This window comes from Quercus suber, unplaced genomic scaffold, assembly GCF_002906115.3.
Source record: "Quercus suber isolate HL8 unplaced genomic scaffold, Cork oak 2.0 scaffold_921, whole genome shotgun sequence".
NCBI lineage: Eukaryota > Viridiplantae > Streptophyta > Magnoliopsida > Fagales > Fagaceae > Quercus > Quercus suber.
The window spans coordinates 78245-96774 of record NW_027070344.1 but is presented as its reverse complement, the minus strand read 5'-3'; positions in this window follow the sequence as shown (position 1 = coordinate 96774).

Sequence of the window (18530 nt, the reverse complement as noted above, 5' to 3'; positions counted from 1 at the left end):
TTAAAAATAGTTTTAGTGACGAATATTTTCGTCACTATATGTACCCGAAAATAGTTTTAGTGACGAAATTTTTCGTCACTAAATATGATTTAATAAACTGAAATGGTTTTAGTGACGAAATATTTTCGTCACTAAATACTGTTTTTAGCGAGGAAAACATTTAACGACGACGAAACGTTTTCGTCGCTAAAAGTTTTTTATTTATTACCAAATTGGACTTTTAGTGACGAAATTTTTCGTCGCTAAAAGTCGCCAGGACCTTTAGTGACGGGGCTATAGCGACGAAATGAATTTCGTCACTAAAAGTCCAATTTCGTCACTAAAGGTTCTTAGTGACGAAAAACTGGATTTTTAGTGACGAAAATTTTCGTCACTAAAAGTACATTTTCTTGTAGTGCCATGTTAAATATTGTTCTCTTGTCTAAGTGCTTTATTTTCTTATTTGTGCAAAAGTGTTTTTGCTAGCCCTAAATCACAACAAATCAGTATCAAATCTCAAAGTTTGGTCTTGGTAAAGTTCAAAAAAAATTTATGTTAGCGCATTTTCAGTAGCTTAATTGCATAATATTAAGCTAATCAAAAGATATAATTTTTTGGTAACTTTTATGTCAAATGAATGATAAAAAGCTAAAAACTAGCTTATTTCTAAATAAAGCAAAAAGTTAGATTATTAGGAAAAAAAGGATTAGACAAAAGGCAAAAGGCCCAAACACTCTGTTAGTTACACGGTCATTACCTCCTCTACTTAATGCATTCTTTGATGTCTATTACATAGGGTGTCTTGGCAACAAATGCTCTACCGGTGTCTTTTGTGTTTATCTCAGTAAGAATTTATTCTCTTAGAGCTCCCAAAATCAACCTACAGTTGCTCGTTCAATCACCAAAGAGAAGTATAAAGCTATTGTCAACACTGCTACTGAATTATTATCTATTCAATCTCTTTAACGTGATCCTGGCATCCCCCAACCTCGTCTGCCCTAGTTATAGTCCGACAATATTGGTGCATGTACCTCACTGCTAATCCTATTTTCATGCTCGCATGAAGCATGTTTAAATTGATTTTCACTTTGTTCGGGACAAAGTTGCAACTATGGCCTTGGATGCCTAATTGATTTTCACTTTGTTTCATCAGTTTTTCATTGGCTGATTTTTAAACTTAACGGTTTGGAATTTCACCCAATTCCTAGAAACCTGTGAGAAGAAAAAATAGAGAAAATTATGCAAAGAAACAATCACAATTACGTAATTTGACAATGTGCATACATTCACAGAATTGCAACAGTTTCACTCTTTCATAGAGGAAATATGGAAGCAGTAATATAGTACATAAATACAACAAACCTTCAGCTCTATGGACAAAGCCTCACATAAAAATCTCATTTAAAACCCTAACGCTTCCACGCTGGGTTAGATCGCAAACTAGATCGAATAAAAACTAAGCTCCACACAGTCCAACTTCAACATCTATCTACCCCTAGCCTGTTGAGCTTGTGCCCAGTGCCGGCTCAAGGCCTAGGCAAGTTAGGCCTAGGCCTAAGGCCCCACCAAAAAACAAAATTTTCCTTAAGAAAAAAGGCCCAATTTTCCATAGTTAAAGGCTCAAATTTTTATAAAATTATATATATATATATATATTATATAAGGATATACATTTTTTTTTTTTTTTTCTAAAGGTTGTATATTTTTTTTATTAGTGATATAAGGATACTACAAATTTTACTATTGACTTACAAATTGCATGTTATTAATCACAAAAAAGTGATATAAACATTCATTAGTTAAATTGATGAAGTCATCAATGAGAGACAATATCACATTATATTTGAACATTTTATAGTGCTTATAATTAGCGCATTTTTCTTTTTCATTTTTATTATGACTCTCAAAGTACAGACACAAAAACCTTAACTCAATTGAAATCCTAAAATATTTCAAAAAGATGTTGCAAATGTATAAATCATCAATTATAGATTAATCTCTCCTAATAGTTTGAGACTTTGATTTTTGTAAAATAATATCCTACAAACCCACACACCAAATAATATCTATCTCTCTCTCTTAAAATCAAAATATAAAATTAAAAATTAGATTACAACTTTATTTAACTATGCATCGCCTTATATCCAAAATAAAGTATCTTTTTAATCGCAATATATTTATTTTCTTTTTATTAATTTTATAGGTTTAACTATGATATTCAATTCTCTATAAAATTAACATTAGTCTAGTTGGTATTATTTATGTATTTAATGTATCAAATTAACCTTAATTTGATTAGTATTAAATAATTTTGTTTAATTAATATTTACATATTAAAGGCCCCGCATAAATTTTTCGCCTTAGGCCCCAAATTATGTTGGGCCGCCCATGCTTGTGCTGAAGGAGGGGGGTAATTGAAGCATAGCTATCAANTGTGTATCCTAACTTAGGTTTTTTTTTTTTTTTTTTTAATTATTCCCCCTCCTAAATTTTTTCCCCAAATATGTTTTTTCCAAAACTTGTTTTATTTTTCATTTTTATAGGGGAGAAGCTTGTTTTTCACTTTGTTGTTCTTAGGGGAGTTGTCTCTATTTTCTATAGAGTTGTATTGTTTTGTTCTCCTTGATTCTCTTATCCTTGATTGCGTATGTTTACTCTTTATTGAGTTGTCTTTGTCAATATGTGACAAAAAGGGGAGATTTATTTGAAATGTGGGAATATGTGGAAAATACAAGAATATGCTATTTAGGGGGAGTTAACTTTGTTTTTGATGTATCTAACTTAGAGGGAGAGTTAGTTTGCATATTTGTTGACTTACTGTTTTTCTGTCACACATGCGTTTATGTGTTTTGTTTAGTATTTCAGGAAATATACAGGTTAATTCAATTGAGCTGCTGTCTACACTTGCAACTGATGGATAGTAGTTAGGATGAATTTGTATTTATGAGCATTATTTTTGTAAAGGGCTTTTACTTGTAAACTTTGAGTTTTTTAATTTGTGCTTTGTCACGGATTGCCAAAGAGGGAGTTTGTTAGGTTGTAAAGACTTAGGATTTGATGTATTTAGAACTCTAATATGTAATGTTGGTAAACTATGATCAAAACAATATGTTTAGTCTTATTTAGGTTTGCTCAAAGTTGTATATTTTATGTAAAGTTGAAATCGAGAGGCTGCAAATGCATTGGTGCATTTTGGTCTGTCTCGATCGATCGAAAGTTAGACTCGATCGATCGAATATCGAGCAGAACATTTTTTCTGCAGAATTTTCAACTCAGCCCAAGCTCATTAAGGATTAGAGTTTCAGATCTACTTCTCCCATTATATAAAGGAAATCCTAAACCACGTTTTTGAGACTTTTAAGAGAGAGAAGAAAGTGCCTCTTTTGGATCTAAGTTTTGTACCCAAACCTCTCTAAGGTCTTTGTTGCTCATATTTGCTGTTTTGTGTAAATCTCTTACGAGATCTAGAGGAGCTTTCCTTTACACAAAGTTTAGGATTTTCAAGGAGAAGATATTATCAATACCTTGATGATCAACTCAGTTGCTGCCATTGAAGCTTAAAGAATAACAAGCGTGGGTGCTACTTGGTGGAGAATCCAAGAAAGAAGAAATCCGTGGATTCGAAGCTTGCATGTGGTCGTGTCAGTAAGTTCTACTGGTGGGTAGCATTAGGAAGTCAAGCGAGGAGCTTGTAAGTCCTTTTGTATGAACTTCGATTCTTTCAAGATAGTGGATTCAAGTTTACCTTGAGGATAGCTAGGTCAAATCCTCCCAGGGTTTTATCGTGTGGTTTTCTGGGTCATTATATCATTGTGTTATTTACTTTTCCTCTACTTTATTTTCTTGATATGATTGTTTGATTGTGATAACCTAGATTGTCATAATTTGACTAAGTTAATCACTTGCTAATTAACTAGGTTAATCTGGTTGGGTTAAGGGTCTAAAACCGTTTATCCTCACTTTTCGTCCAATTCTTTTACCATTATGGTCTTCAACGAGGTGGGATCCGAAATGACTAGTATTATTTTCACACCAAAAAAAAAAAAAAAAATCTTTATCATACATTCTAACCTTTGGTTTCATATACTACTTTCGATATAAATAAAAGAACAAAAAAAAAAAAAATACAAAATTTTTAAGTTTATAGTTCGGTAATCAATTCTAATAGTTTACAAGTCTAATAATTCTATAAAAGAGTAAAATAAAAACGCATTTACATGTTATACATAAAACATCAAACAAAGTTAAATTGTTTATAAATTAAGAGTGATTTTGAATTAACTTTTTGTTGAAAGTTGGCAAAATTATAGTTAGTTATACTTAAGATTTTGTTATCCTTACATAACAAATAAGTTAAAAATTTAAAAGAAAAAACTAAGGTAAATTACCATTTTGGTCCCCATATTTGCAGTGTTTTAAAATGTTTCCTAATGTTTTGAATATGTCCATTTAGTTCTTAATATTTTGGTATTGTGTCAAAAATCAAAATAGTCAATATCATGAGGTGGAGGATGAAAAAAGATGACGTAGCTAACAGTGATATTAAAATATTGTTTTTTTTACCACCTAAATTGCCACTTGACTACCACACGTCACTAATTTAAAAATATAATAACATAAAATATTTGAAATTAGTTTATTTTAGAGATTTTCATTTCTGTTACTTTGCCTTCTCTGGAACCAAACGGGGTTTAAAAAACAAGAATTCAAAATACAATAATATGGCTGTTTTCTCTTCAATTCGACTTCTTTAATTTTAGTGTTGAAAGAAGAATTAATTTACATTCTTTGTCATCCAAATACTAAAATAGAAATTAAAGCTTTGTATATAGGCAGGACTAATAAGGTTTGGTAATTTCATGCGAAGTGGAAGTATTGACTTATAAGGTTTGGTAAATTTCATCCGAAGTGGAGGAACTGGCCTAATGTAGTCTGTTAACAACTTAACATCAGGAATAATGTGATATTTCATTTAACTTTTAAGGCTAAAATATGCAACTTTGGAGTATGTGTTTGGGATTTGGGAAATGAGATAATTTGTGAGTTTGGCTTATGTTGATGGAATGTGTTTGCGAGGACTAGGACTTATGAGCATGTATCGTTTTCCTCAAAAAAAGAAAAGAAAAAAAAGAAAAGAAGAAGAGTATGTATAGTAAGTCATAACAATAATGAGATTTTGTCAACATCATTTGTGATTCTTGTGAATGTAATTTGTATTATTAATAACGTGCAAATCTTGATTGATATAGATATAGATGTGAAGTACATGTGAATTCCAATTAATTTAACTAGTAGTGTTTCTTGTTGTTGAATAAGTAACTAAATTTAAATAACATTTTAGATTGATGATAAAGAGTAATTATTGTATAATGAACTCTATAGATTTAATGACTATTATTTTGTTTGGTGCACTCCGTTAAGCCCAAATTTCAACAAATTAACCTGGCCCTGCCATGTATAAGTTAAAACTAGGGTTGTTCAAACACCAAGTAAATTTGACTAACCTGGCCCAACCCTCAGTCCAATGTTATAATGAACTAAGAAACTTTAAAGTAACGTTTCGGATGAAATATATAAAGTAACCTGGCCCAAAGCAGTAAAGTTGACTAACCTGGCTCTCGATGCAATATAAAAAATATTTATAGGAAGATAGAGTGCAATAAAATAACGTTTTACATGAGTAATACTATTTTCACGTATAGTAAAGTGTATTAGTTGTAATATAAGTCCACTACTAATATTATTTTTTTACTTATCAATAATAGTCTACCACCAAAAATTTGTTGTGAGCCTAACATTTTTTTTTTTTTTTTTTCATTTGGTGCTGCACCTATAGTATAGATCACCTTGGGTTAAATCCATTGAACCCTTCTATATCTGCTTACAGAAATGTCAAAATTCTGCAAAAATCTCACATGAAAATGCTTCTTGTGGATGAAATTAATATTCTCTAGAAAATATTATATATTGAGGAAATATATTCTGAGTTCATAAAATTTTTGGCTAAGATTTGTATTAGTATGTAGTTCTTTTTTTTTTGGGTTGTTGTGGAAACTATGTAGTTAATATATCTTAGTTTATGCATACACTAGCAGCTAGCTAACCTTTCCAGATAAACTGTTTAAAGATTTTCATAAAAAAAATACCGGTTGCTATGACAGTATACCACTTTCGAAAGCAAAGTTAAAGAGAATGTTGCTAGTATAGCTTGTAAAATAGTACTGCACTGGCAAGTTGTAGCAACCATATATTCCAAACTAATAAGTATACCGAAAGATATGTGGAATAGAATGCACATCACAAGGGTGGATGTTTGGAAGGAAAGGACATATATAATAGTAGTCACATAATGGACTTGACTTAGGAGGTGCATGATGTTATCTTCCTTCTCTCTCAAACAACAACTAATAAAAATAATGACCTTAATTATTTAGTCACGTCCTGTCACCACCAAGTGCTTTTCTTGTCATGCGTAAGGCTATCCTTTGACTTTGCAGGACTCTCTCTCTCTTAGTTAGAAGGAAGGAAAGATTAATGCTAAGAATACAATTTTTTTTTCATAATTGTTGTAATTGGAGTAATATGACTATTATCACTTTCATCTGGGTTTACTATTGACAATTTGACACTAATTTTGCTTTTATTACCAAGTTATTATAACATATAAGTGATATATGTGGACATCTTTTAGAAATATTGTACCTCTAACATAACCCGGGAAGGAAATGCAGGTCCACATTAAGTCATAAAGTAGCAACAAGGACTTTGTTCACTAACCTTTTTTCATTGGATTCCATACGTTAATAAAGTCTCTCTCGAACATGGCTAATGAGTACGTTGTCTGGAACATTCATTGCTTAAAAGGGACTTTCAATAAGCTTGACTTCACCACAAGTAAACGACCTATCCATTTAATGAATGTTCTAACATTTCTAATCCCTATGAATCACTGGAAAGCTCTCGTTTCTATATTGCATCAAGTACTAGCTAGGTCCAAGACTGTTTTCTAAACCATCCCAGCGAATCCGTGAAATATTTTAGTTCAACACTCATTGTCGTCTATCCTTTGTGCTCTTACATTTGCATTTCTTTCCTGCCATGGCTCAAACTACTTGGCATGCATGCAGGTACTTGTTTCAATACTGGAGGTAAAATAGTTCAGCTTTTCTTTTGCTTCTAACTAGCAATAGCAGTGAAGTTTGGGACTTGGAAGTCTTCAAGTTCCATAAGGATGCTGTGTTTTTGAGGTCACCAATTTGTTTCAATTTTTGACTCGTTATCTTCGTGATGACAATAAGAAAAGAATGGTACACAGTTTGTTGAATTCTATTTTTATTCTTTATTTTCAATTTTCTCTCCTTTGTTTTCTGTGTATGGTACTTCTTCAGCAAAAAGAGCTTATTTCTTTATATTAGCTCCTAGAAGTTCCATTTCTTTTTGGTCTAATGCCTCTTTAAGTTTAAAAGGGATCTACATCATTCGAAGTTGATAACATGCGTTAAGTAAAATTTCAGAATTAGAGAACAAATGAGCGTACCTTGAAGCGGTGAATTTCAAAAAGTCTTCACTCCAATTCCACTAACGCCCAAGAAGTGTGGACTCTCAATTCGTTACAAAGGGATGATCAAAAGAGTGACTTACACTCTTATACACACCACCTTTCAATGATGTTTTTCTCCCTTGAAAATTCTGTACATTTTTCCCTTTTTATCTAACCAATTATCTAATTGGGCTGGCTTTTTGGGCCTTTCCAATTGGGCTTAAGTGTGTGGCTTGAAGTGGGACCAAAAGGGACCAATAAGATACTAGCTCCAATGGGCCTTGGGCTTTTCTGTCAACTCTTGACAAGTTCAAAGTTACCATTAACTATATTTAATACCATTATATAAATATAGTTGCACTCTAGGCCTTACCAATAAATTATATCCTAAAACTTTATTATACATGCAACCCCTTCATAAAATATTCGTAGTAATACAAAGTCATTAATGTAGACTGCCACTTTGTAAATTACTACATCTTAATCCTTGAGTACTCGGTTTAATCCTTTAATGTTATTCATTATATATTTATGAAATTCAATTCCATAAATATATACTTTAGTCTTACTAAAGTGGTTAGGCCTAACTCTCTGAATAACAAACTCATTAAACTTATCTCAAGGGAATACTTTATATCTCCGTTAAGAGACTATGAATTCCATATTGAGAATACATGTTCCATCAACACTAAATGTGGTTGCCCAACATACTGAGGTTTTGACCATTACTATAGATCTCACTCCTGATATATCAAAGCAACCTACACCTTATGATCAGGTCCATTATTCTCTCAGGATTGAGAGTTCATGCAAATACAAGTCGTGAGATTTATTATTCATATGACAGTCCTTAGGAAAATAATAAATCTCACAACGGTCCAGTTCAATATGTCTTAACTCTTAAAACATATTAACATATCAACCAGAAGTCTCCACTTCCATGATCAAGACAAATCATCATGGTTGATATGTTATAGTCTTCGCAGATGAAATGCTCAATTTCATCACTGACTACGAACTATAATTCTGAGTTTACAAAGAACTTGTGATTTATATCTTCTGTGACTTTTCACATAAATCACATACTATGTATTTCATGGACCAAATAATAATGTCCGAATATTCATGTTATCATTACTTCTGATAACAATAAAACAGATTCATTAAGTACAATATTAAGTCATAAATAATGTCATACACAATGTCAAACTTAATATCATACATAGTATCATACAATAGGATTTAAGGGTACTAATCCTAACAAGTCAAGCTCCCCACAACTAGGCAAACCAGTCTTAGTTACCCTAAGGATAAAACAACCTTAGAAATAGTCACCCAGAAGCTAGAAGAACTCGTGAAGAAGGAACTAGTCACCCCTTCACCAGTTACTACTTCAACTAGCATTGATTGCCGACTCAGACTTAATGTCATAGACATCCACACAGCCTTTAGTAGTTCTAGCAGAACCTCCTCAGATAGCGAAAAAGGAGATTGGAAAACTAAAAAGCTAGTTTCAAGGTTTAAAGGTGAGAAGGCTTCACCAACCTACCCAAACTTGCATAGAGCTCATAGCTTTAGGATTCGTAGGAAAACTTTTGCAATGGTGGAACAATTGCCTAACAGAAGAGTCTAGAGAAGACATCAAGCATGCTGTCCAAAAAGATGAGGAAGGAATCCCTATCTTTGACGAACGCATAGGAAAAGGAATTCCTAATGGAGTCAATACCCTGATCTATATGATCATGAAATACTTCATAGGAAAACCTAGCAACATCACATCTAGGATTTACGATCAGTTGAGTAACCTTAGATGTAAAACCCTTGGCGACTACAGGTGCTACGAATATGTCTTTACTACCAGAGTCATGCATAGAAGTGATTGTAACTCTCCATTTTGGAAGGAGAAGTTTATCAATGGTGTAAGTTCAAAAGGGTATAAAACACCCTTGAACGTTTAGACCCCAAATTACAAAATTACCAATTCAAGCTTAATATCAAACGATTAACGTGCGGAACATGAATATAAGCTAAACACAGAATTGATAAACAATCTAAGCCAAATACAAACACATCCACAGCAGTAAATATAAGGCAAAGATAAAGGGAAGGAAGATGCAAACACACGGACAACACACGATGTGTTATCGAAGAGGAAACCGAAGTCCTCGGCGAAAAACCTCTCCGCCGCCCTCCAAGCGGTCAAATAATCCACTAAAGAATGTAGTTGGGATACATGAACAGCAGAAGACCCTCCAAGCCTAATCTACCCAAGTACCTAAGCCCTCTAAGCTTCTTGCTCCAACGAGGTTACGCCGAACCTATTTCTTCTTTAGCTTCCCGGATTCTGCTATAGCCCATAGCATCAACCAATTAGATTGGTTCTTTCCTAACTGCTTCCCAAAGCACCAAATAAACCTTCTCACGGATATGGGTATGGTAAGAAAAGGATTTGGCTAAGAACCTCTCAAGGGTATAACAATGGAGAGGAAGAGAGTAGAGGAATTTGAAGAGTCTCTAAGGTAAAGATTGGGGATGAGGCAATATTGTTTTTCTCTAGGGTTTCTCTCACAAAATTCTCTCTGGAAGCTCTCTCAATATGATGGGTATAAGGGTGTATATATAGTAGGGTGAGAAGGGAATGCAAAACGTCAGTTTTTGCCAAACAGGGCAAGTTGGCGACTTGATCTCGCGGCTTGTCCAAGTCGCGAAATCAAGTCGCGACGTAACGGCCTGGCCAGACTGAAACTTTTGTCCTGTAGCGTGATAGCTGGCGCGACCTTTCAGCTTCCCAGTGTGCCTCTCACGTGCCTGCCTTTCGCGGCTTGCCAGTCGCGAGCCACCCTCGAGTCCTAGTCGCGAGACTCTGTTTTTCTTGCACACTCTTGAGCTTTTCTTCACAACTTCTCACACACTACCCTTACAATTTTCTCACCTAAATACAGGGTTACTAAGTGCTAAATTACAAGTCCTAGTCGCGAGACTCTATTTTTCTTGCACACTCTTGAGCTTTTCTTCACAACTTCTCACGCACTACCCTTACAATTTTCTCACCTAAATACAGGGTTACTAAGTGCTAAATTACAAGCAAATTGGTCACGGAATAAAGCCAATTAGATGGTTGATTAAATTCAACCTTATAATCTCCCCCTTTGGCTATTCCGTGACAAAACCCTACAACAGACTCTAGACTTAAACGTGAGTTGGGAACAGTTGGAAAACTCACTCACACCTAACTCTAGATTCTGAAAAGCTCTTGAACATATGAATAAGTAACTCCTGAAACACAATAACATAGCAATATCATTGTACGCAGAAAAACTTAATATGCATATGGAGTAAAATAAGCATGATCAAGCAAAAAAGAACATAGGCATAAAAGCAATAATTCATGGCAAGATCAACACCAGTAGTCACTTAAGCAAAAGTGATTACTATGTTCATTTACACAAGGAATGAACAACCGGACATGCAAAAATGATAAACTTAATTGAAGAGAATCATTTGCAAGTCCAACACTCAACCAATGCATACAAACATATATGCATCTAGGAACAATCCTACAAGGGCACAAGAGTGTTGTACTTAGGGTAATGCAAAGCATTAACAAGTACCAAAACACAAAGCACAAAGGCTGCATATGCAAAGTTTTTGCAAATACATGGCACAAACCATACAAGCCTACAATCATGCAAAAGTGCTAGAAACAACCCTCAAAGTTTACAAAAGCAACAATGGGTACAAATCATAAACATAAACCTTAAAAACCTGCAAAGGTACTAGGTACAAACAGATGATAAAAAATACTTCCCTTATCATATCACTCCCTCTATCATGAATCATAGGAGCTGTGATGAACTTGAAACATAAATACCTGTAACCTGAAACACTTGCACAAAACACATTAGACTCTCAAGGTAAAGCAAGTAATAAACAGACAAGTATAATGTAACAATTAAAAAAGCGATCAAGAACATGATGTGAAACATGTGAGCAACTTGATCAAACACCAAACACCAAGACAAGGTTTTCTTATTAACACAATGTCTTCTTCCCCTTGGTATATGCATCTCCCCTATGGAATATCTCTCCCCCTACGAATGTGCACGAGAAATGGAATTTCTCCCCCTAAGAATGTGCACAAGAGTCATATAGAAATGACAAAACTTTCCGGTATACTACTCTAGAGTATACTCTCCCCCTTTTTTTCTTATTAACACAATGTCTTCTTCCCCTTGGTATATGCATCTCCCCTATGGAATATCTCTCCCCCTACGAATGTGCACGAGAAATGGAATTTCTCCCCCTAAGAATGTGCACAAGAGTCATATAGAAATGACAAAACTTTCCGGTATACTACTCTAGAGTATACTCTCCCCCTTTTTGACACGAATAGACAAAGGGGTCAAGGAGAAAAGAGGGCAAGAGATGAAGGTATGAAGAATGGTAATTATGCATGAGGGGTGCAAAGATGCATGAGGGGTGCGAGATGAATGAGAAAATGAAACTCAATCATAAGACATGACATGCTAGGATGAAGAAATAATGTATGAACCAATGCATGACAAGGGTAGCAAAGGTGTGTGCAAGAGGTGACAAAGTGCAATGCATGACCAATGCATGGAAAATGCACATGTAGGGCAAGGTGTGTTAAATACACAACCAATGAACCAAACATGTTCCTAATGAGGAAACATGAGAAACCCCAAAGTTTGAAACTCATCGGAGTCCAAACAAGCGAGAAAATGCCTAAGAGGTATTTCATCAAACACCTAGCGTGCACACTATGAACAACAATGTGAAACAATGCATGAACACCATGAAAACCACCCTAAATACATGCTCTTTTTGCCACAAGGGACCAACGTCCAAAGCAAATCATCAAAAGAAACCAATCCCATTAAAAAATTTGACAAAAATAAAGTTTTCCCAACCCCTATGATGAAAATCCCAACCAAGAGCACAAAACTCTCCAAAACATAGTCTAAGGATCAAAATTAATGAAAATAGTTCATAATTACCTTAGAGATGTTAATGGAATGAAAAACCATTCAAATTAATTGGGTTTTAATGTAAAAATATTGAAATAAGGGTTTAAGAGAGGATGGAAGAGGTTTAAAACAAGTTTCCCATGAAAAAGCTCTTAAAAAGACTGATTCAAGGCATTTGGTGACTGGGTAAGTCGCCAGTGAGTCGCCAGTAAGCTGCCAAACCTTCTGTGTGAACTTGCTACAGTATTTGGCTGGTTGCAAGTCGCCAAATCAAGTGGCCAAAAATTCTGACACTTGATTTTCAACCCAGAACATGTTTAAACACTGAAAAACAATGTATGCACTAAAAATGAACACAAAGAGTGATAAAAAACACTTCCAAAAACATATAAAATGATCAAAAATCTTTTTGGATTGATCCATATATAGTTGAGCACACACACATCACATTTAAACAAGTACAATTAAACAAATGAATAATGCATTCATTGAACATTAGGCATGTGTGTTGTGTGTGTGTATCAAGTGTGGAATAGTCCTTAGTTTAGAATGAAGCTTCAATGATCAATTCAACCAAGTCATACACAACTACTACTAAGACAAGTGGTCTATCTCAATTATAGAAATGAACATATATAACCTCCCACAAGAAAATGATTACATATCTTTAAAGCTTTTCATTTGGCTTCTTTACAAATCATAACATTTGATCATTTTTAAATCAATACATCTCATTTTGAGATCGATGCCTGAAATTTTTGATATTTCAATTTGATGAACAAGCCTTTGGCTTTTTGAGCATCATACAATTTCATAAAAGTCGCTTTCCCTTTTTTCTAGTCAAATACTAGTATATGCGATGGCTTTTGCAGCTCATTATCTCTTTTCATTTTGAGATTTACATTTGTTGAGCTCTAAAAAAATAAAAGAGTGGGAAGATATATAGACACAAGTCTATGCATGTATCAAAACCAACATGACTATTGACTAATCATACATGACAAGCTTGAAGATCGATTTACAATAATCACACAAAGATGTCAAGATTTTTCCCACAAAGATATAAGTGCATAAAGAACAAGCTAAGCTCGTAAATGCATAAGGCCATTTGTACGAAGGTACAAGGCAAAACTCACATGTGATATATGCTCAAACATATACGATCAAACTTTTTGAATTTTTCACTTTTTATGTGGTTTTGGGTTTTTACTCACACAAAACAAAGACATAAAAGTAAGATAAAAAACAAAACAGACCAATGCAAAAACAAATGCATGATGCACAAATGCATGACAATGAAGCATCTAATGCATGAAGGGTCCTACAAAGATCGAAAGAATTAGATCAAGGACCAAAAGAGCAAAAGCTCAACCATATGAACCCTTCCTCATCCAAACGGAATGATTGTTTGGAATGAGTGTCTCAAAAGCAATGAGACGAGGGTTGGAAGAATGAGAACCTGAGATGCACATAGTCAAGGAGTTAAGAGCATTAAACACTTTCTTTAACAACATGCTATTTTCACTCAAATCAGGTTTACTCTTTTTAGCACAACTTCCAAAAGGCTCAAGTTTCTCTTTTCTTTTGAGAGCATGAAACTTAGAGCAATGTGGTCTTAGATGACCAAAAGCACCACAATAGTGACACACAATGTGTTTAGGTCCACTAGGCTTTTTGGGAAGGGATCTAGCAACAAGGTTTTGTTCACTCTTCAACTTATAACATTGAGGTCTTATGTGACCGATCACACCGCAATGGTGGCAAGTTGGAACAAACTTAGATCCCTTCAAAACCTTAGGTTGAGACCTAAACGGAGGCTTTGACTTAACAGCCTTTCTCTCCATCTTTTGATTTCTTTTATGTGGAGGAATGTACACCGATTTGTCCTTTGGGGTAGAACACACAATAGGCACAAAATCGGGTACCACAACATGATTGCAACAAATAATTTCATCCATTTTAACAATAGGTTCAGCAATCAAACACTTGGCATGTATCTTAAGAGATTCATTTTCACATATTAGCTCATCAACAAGTTTGTTAGACAAAACAAGTTTAGCATCCAAGTCCATATTCAAACATTCAAACTCTTTCAGCTTTTCAACAGAATTTTCAGCAAGTTTCTTATATTTTTCAACCAATTTATTGGATTCATTGAGCTTAGCAATCAAATCATCCTTTTCACAAAATAACTTGTTCAAATCCTTATTAAACTTCTTAGCTTTTTTCTTTAAGAGTTTGATGTTAGGAATATCAATAACATCCAAAGATTCATGTAACATAGCATCACAGTCATGAGGATTCACACTCATAGAGGCATTTTCATAAACACGTGGCATGTTACAATCAACACCAACCAAATCATACAAAGATGCATACAAAGCACAATCTATGGCAAATAAACACAAAGGGTCAAGGATCACACTCAGGTATTAAAACCACAACAAGTGTACCCGCTCTGATACCAATTGTAAGTTCAAAAGGGTATAAAACACCCTTGAACGTTTAGACCCCAAATTACAAAATTACCAATTCAAGCTTAATATCAAACGATTAACATGCGGAACATGAATATAAGCTAAACACAGAATTGATAAACAATCTAAGCCAAATATAAACATATCCACAGCAGTAAATATAAGGCAAAGATAAAGGGAAGGAAGATGCAAACACACGGACAACACACGATGTGTTATCGAAGAAGAAACCGAAGTCCTCGGCGAAAAACCTCTCCACCGCCCTCCAAGCGGTCAAATAATCCACTAAAGAATGTAGTTGGGATACATGAACAGCAGAAGACCCTCCAAGCCTAATCTACCCAAGTACCTAAGCCCTCCAAGCTTCTTGCTCCAACGAGGTTACGCCGAACCTATTTCTTCTTTAGCTTCCCGGATTCCGCTATAGCTCATAGCATCAACCAATTAGATTGGTTCCTTCCTAACTGCTTCCCAAAGCACCAAATAAACCTTCTCACGGATATGGGTATGGTGAGAAAAGGATTTGGCTAAGAACCTCTCAAGGGTATAACAATGGAGAGGAAGAGAGTAGAGGAATTTGAAGAGTCTCTAAGGTAAAGATTGGGGATGAGGTAATCTTGTTTTTCTCTAGGGTTTCTCTCACAAAATTCTCTCTGGAAGCTCTCTCAATATGATGGGTATAAGGGTGTATATATAGTAGGGTGAGAAGGGAATGCAAAACGTCAGTTTTTGCCAAACAGGGCAAGTTGGTGACTTGATCTCGCGGCTTGTCCAAGTCGCGAAATCAAGTCGCGACGTAACGGCCTGGCCAGACTGGAACTTTTGTCCTGTAGCGTGACAGCTGGCGCGACCTTTCAGCTTCCCAGTGTGCCTCTCACGTGCCTGCCTTTCGCGGCTTGCCAGTCGCGAGCCACCCGCGAGTCCTAGTCGCGAGACTCTGTTTTTCTTGCACACTCTTGAGCTTTTCTTCACAACTTCTCACACACTACCCTTACAATTTTCTCACCTAAATACAGGGTTACTAAGTGCTAAATTACAAGCAAATTGGTCACGGAATAAAGCCAATTAGATGGTTGATTAAATTCAACCTTACAAATGGCTTACCCAGATTGTTCGGTGAAAAGGTCAAAGAAACCCTTTGTAGCCCTTTAGGTGTCATAGATTATGATAACCTAATCTATGGTGATATATCTAGCATAATCCGGAGTGAAGGAATGAAGATGTGCAGAGATTTGAAAATCCAAAGCCAAGCCAGCAAGAGTAAAGCCAAGTACGAAGTAGGAAACTTTTGTACCCAGTATGGCTTACCTTCAGTTATTCCCAAAAGAAAATCCAAATACAGAGGCAAAGAATCCTCTGAGAAATTCCACAGAAAGAAAACCGCAGCCAAGTATTATAGAAAACAGAAATACAGCAAAGATGATTTCTATAAGAAAGGAAAATCCAAATCCACAGGAAAATCCTTACCAAAAGCATCGGAAAAATGCTTCAACTGTAGAAAGAGAGGTCATTTCAGAAAAGAGTATAAAGCTAAGGCCAAATCCCTTATCAACACCCTTGTTAGTGACTAAACCAGTAAGGATAAGATCTTTAAACTCTAAGAACTTGACCACTCAGAAAGCGAGAGTCTTAGTGGTTCCAATGACAGTGAGATCCGCCAGATATACCAGTCATCCTCAGAATCCTCTAGAGCCTCCTCTAGTACCTCTAGTGGCCTGGATGCACCCATACCATGCATGGATAGTTGTTGTAGGAACAAGACTATCAATGTTATCTCTAAGCAAGAAGAGCTTTTCTTAGATCTCATAGAACAGATTGAAGACCCTGTCATCAAAGCTCAAAGGCTTAGTGATTTTTGGAAAACCTTAGCTAGGGAAACCAGTAAACCCGAACCAAGGATTCAGGAACCCAAAGTTGATTTGGAAAAAATCTAAAATAGATTTACCAAATCTAAGAAGGAAGTTACAATTAACGACCTTCAAAGAGAAATTAAGGAAACAAAATTTGAGGTTAAAACCCTTAAGCAAGAGCTAACCATTCTTAGGGTTGATCACAATTTCCTTGATCAAAGAGTTAACACACTCAAAAAATACTTCTCATCAAGGCAACGAGGAAGGACCCTTATTTCAGAACCCTTCTAATGATGAAGATGATGAAACAGTTAACCCCACTGTAGATATGGTCCAAGAACAACCCAGTAAGAACTAAACCAAACACACAAAAAAGACCATAGCATTCATCTAGAATGTGTGAAAACTCGAAAATGTGTTGAAAACACAAGAACTGTTTAGACCCCTAAATTATAGTTACGGCTCGATAGATTTTACACTAACTTAATACTAAGTGTGGAATAATGTAAATGTGGGCGGATAAACAAACAAGCTACTCTAATCCATAAACATGACAATATAGCAGTAAAATGGAATATAAAAGAGTAGGGAAGAGAGATGCAAACACAAGATAACACACCGATGTGTTATCGAAGAGGAAATCGAAGAACTCGGTGAAAAACTTCTCTGTCGCCCTCCAAGCGGTAATCGATCTACTAGACAATCAGTTGGGATACATGAGTTAGCAAGAGACTCTCCAAGCCTAATCTACCCGATGTACCTAAGCCCTCCAAGCTTCTACTCCAGCAAGGCTTCTCGGAACCGTGTCTTGTCTAGCTCTCCGGATCCCGCAATAAGCTCCATGTTGTATCTGCCATCCTTGGCTTCTTCCAATGCTTCCTAGCAATACCAAAACCTCACTTGACACTCTAAAAGGGTGTGGTAAGTGTTTGGGCTACCAACCTTTCAATGATATGGAAATGAAGAGGTAGGAGTTGAGGAAAATCCACAAGCAATTATGTAGAGAAATGTGGGTATATCAATCTCTAACTCTTAAGGTTTGTGGCTAGGATTTTCTCTCAGAAGTACTCCTTAACATTTGTGGGTAATGTGGGTATATATAGTGTGGGTACAAAAAGGATGTATTAGATATGACAGTTTGGCAAAACAGAATGTTTCGCGGGTGTCTCGCGGGAAGGCCTTACCCTTGAGCTACTCATAAAATGCAGTTGTCTCCATCTTGTCTTGACTCTTCGCATTCCAGCATGTGCAGGTCACATGGATCACTTCGCGGGATGTTAAGTCGCGAGCTACCCACAAAAACCTCTTCAGTCGTCAATTGCTTGAGTCTTTACACACACTCTCTCTATCATGCAACCCTTACAATTAAATCCCACAATAAATACAGGGTACAAAAGATTGAATAAAATTACAATCAAATTTGGCACAGAATAAAAGCCAACAAAACATATAGTTGTAAATTACAACTTTACAATGTAAAAACCCTATCATACATCTAAAACAAAATGGCAAGCATATCAACAAACACAACACATATCATAAACTAGGCATTAACACATCAAAAACCTTAATCATATATCTAAGCATGTTTTATCATATCATCAAAATAAAACCAAAACACAAATGCACGAACATTTCTAATGCATGACTTACCCTTTACTTACCTCTCAGCAACATAACACTTATGGCATTGATG